The sequence below is a fragment of the Centruroides sculpturatus genome, unplaced genomic scaffold (genome assembly GCF_000671375.1).
Source record: "Centruroides sculpturatus isolate CEXI.00-Female unplaced genomic scaffold, Cexi_2.0 scaffold138, whole genome shotgun sequence".
NCBI classification, from domain to species: Eukaryota; Metazoa; Arthropoda; class Arachnida; order Scorpiones; family Buthidae; genus Centruroides; species Centruroides sculpturatus.
Genome location: NW_019384434.1, coordinates 107837 through 110987, shown reverse-complemented (window position 1 = coordinate 110987; position 3151 = coordinate 107837). Strand labels below are relative to the sequence as shown.

Genomic DNA, 3151 nt, shown 5'->3' with positions numbered 1-3151 from the left:
CGGGCGGCCAGGGACTCGGAAATTGAAATCAATTAACGACCAGCTACGTGTTTTAGACTGTATGACTGGTAAAATTATCTAATTATAAATAAGTTTCTTTCCTTATATACAGTAATTACTTTTAATTTTAGTTTTTAAATATATTTGTTTCGTAACAAACTTAATCCTTATCAACAGAGGTTCCGGATGAATTTCTAAGAATATTTTTACATATTCCACACCCTTTGAACCGTGATAATGTCTCTCGAAAACTGACAACTCGGATAATTAATGACGATGGCAACTCATAAATGATTTAGCACGTTTTTACGTTCAGTTATAACGTTTTACATTCTATTCTAAGTGTCTAAAGTACGCAACAGACGTTAGCAGTTGGGGAAGTTCACACGGATGTAATATCTGAACGTTGACTGTTGAGTAACGGGAATTACGTGGAATTTTGCTACAACTTGACTATAAATAGTCGAAGTTTACGATTAAATTTATAACGCTCAGTAACACAGAATGAAAACTTCACTCATTTACCACTTCATCCAATTTGTTCTACTTTTCTTGGCATTAGGTAAGGAAATTTATGCTTTTTCTTGTTAGATATTTGGTAAATGGAAGAGCGTAAGGAAAAAATGTGATTAATTTATTATAGTTATGCGTACGGAAGCTAACGTAATACCAGACGTGTGCTTCGATGACCAAGACTGCCAAAGAAGTTGCCAACTTTCGAATTATTTTTCTGGAAATTGTGTAGGAGGAGAATGTTACTGTTACTGAAACGATCACATTCCGAAAATAAACGTTATTAATGCAATTATTATGGGGTCTACGAGTAATTGATTGCCATTTTTATCGTAATTATGTCTTCAAAGTGACTACGTGTCAATAGAAGAACACAGAGCTACACTAGGTACGTTCCTACTGTACATTGGTTTGTGGATGTACTGTATTTAGAGGGGCAAACGGGGCACTTGTCCTGGACATGTGCTCACGATTTTTATTTTCTTTTTCTGTTCTCAGGCTTCTTCGAATTTCAACCTTCCTCTTCAACTCTGTGAGTAGACACGTCTTTCTTTCTCGTGCTGAACTCTTGAATTCTCACAGCTTCTCGGAGGCTCCTTAAGACTCCTTAGAACGTCGTTCCTTCTGTCCTTCTTCTGAACAAACTCTCCTATCTCGTCTTTCTTACCGAGATTTCACTCTGATCTCTTCCCTGGCACGTCCGATTCCTTAGTCGTCAGGTCCAAAAGGTGCCAATTCCGCTCGTTGCTTTTCCCAAGTTACCCCATCGCCTATTATTCTCTTTTATTCTTGGAACGGCTAATCCTACCCAGCGACAATAACGGTCACCACCGAAAGTTCCAGAAATAAGACAGACAAAAAGAGATAGAAGAAATTATAAAAGAAACATTAAAACTATGACTATATACAAATATACATATACTGTAATTTTATATGGCCGACGGCCACAGTATTATTTTCATTTCTTAACGCGGGATGTATGGTATTGAGATTTTTTTCTAAAAAGTCCAGTTTAGGTGGGGATCCTCGGGAGTTTTCCGAATCAAATAACAAAAACTAAACACTCGCATCATCGAGAATTAGTTTGAAGATTGTCGAAATTCAGAGATCTACAATAATAATGTTTACGATAAAATGTACTTTTGTCATACTGACGACGATAGGAATATTGTCAAGTTTTCATGTGCAAGAGTACATTATTTCAGTTCTTGATAATGTTGGGGGCCCCTCAATCGCGGGGCCCCGGTGCATAGCATCCGCCGCACTCCCCAGATGGCCGGCCCTGCATGTCCCTCCCGGGGGTGGAGTGAAACATTTCACAAATTACAATAGTTAAAAGTAATGAAGATATGTAACCTTACACTCTCGGCCATGGAACACTTTACGTGTTTTTATATTCATGCAATACTATATTCTATAATGTACTTAAGGGAAACCCTTCAAAATTAAATAATTAGGACTATATAAAAGTTTATTGATGTAATTATTTTTTCAAAGTCTTGCTTCTGTGGAAAGTTCTCTGCGGGCGTCCTTGACTAGGTTCGCACATTTTGATCAGTTTGGTACACTTGGTCCGTTCGTAAAGTCAAACGAATTACTAATGAGCAGCGTCGTAACTAGCCTTTTATGCGCCCCGTGCGAGCTTCTGTAACTACGCCCTCAAAACTATGACCCAAAACTTGGTCCAGGTCATTTCTGCGGCGGCCGGATGGCCGAGCGGTTAAGGTGGCAGGCTACCGCTCTGGGGGACGCGGGCTCGAATCCGAACGTGTCGAAAAATCCCCAGGAATTTTTCGGGGGGGTGGTCCGTTCGGATATGTCGGGCTCCGTCCCTCACCACCCGGCAGCCCCATTGTGGGCCTGGCTAAGCCCATAATGGGCTTGCAAAAAGAGTCACTCTTAGTGCCCACAGGGCGGAAAGAGTTTAAAAAAAAGGTCATTTCTGTGCCCTGTGCCTAGGCACTACTGGCACCGCCCTAGTTACGACACTGCTAATGAGTCGTTCGTATTGTAGGCTTTCTCGACGTTGAGGACTTTTCGAACTAAAGTGTAACGAAATTCGCAAAGGAAAGAGTTTACGTGGCAAAGAAAAATGGCGTTTGGCGACATTGACGGGTATCAAATAAAAGGTGAAACGATACAAACGACTGCTCAGGTGAGGCAATGCGAGAAAAAATTTCAAAGACTGCAATAGAAACATTTACGACTTCGATTTTAGAAACGGCCATTTTGTTGTAAACGGATCACAACTTCCTGCGAAAGAAAAAATAACCATGATGTCATTCTCGTTTAACTCGTCCGAATTTACGAACCTGTAATATTAATCCCGTCTAAACTAGCGATGAGCAACCTTTTCTAGATGCGGGCCAAGAATGAATTTTCCAGGCTTCGGGCGGCCAGGGACTCTTCTTATAGAGATGTACGCTTCAGGCTCGATAAGTACCAACATCCTCAAATCGCCAATACACTAGATGCTAAAGAAATACAGTACATGCTAATGGTAAACACGTTACATAGTTTATTTTCGTTTTTCACTAGTCAAGTGTGAATGGTCATTGTTACGAATATCAGTTTAAGTAAGATTGCGTAATGGCACGTGGCAGAAAACGAAAAAACGAAATTACGTTGTTAAAATCAC

The 3151-nt window shown here is 40.2% G+C and overlaps 1 long non-coding RNA gene across 1 annotated transcript; it reads left to right on the top strand.

Annotated features, from left to right (window-relative positions):
• The first annotated feature begins 179 nt into the window (after nucleotides 1-179).
• Nucleotides 180-1378, top strand: LOC111619825. Its single transcript, XR_002755821.1, has 2 exons — nucleotides 180-562; nucleotides 644-1378. It is a non-coding gene; the product is annotated as an uncharacterized LOC111619825 (long non-coding RNA).
• Nucleotides 1379-3151: the final 1773 nt, after the last annotated feature.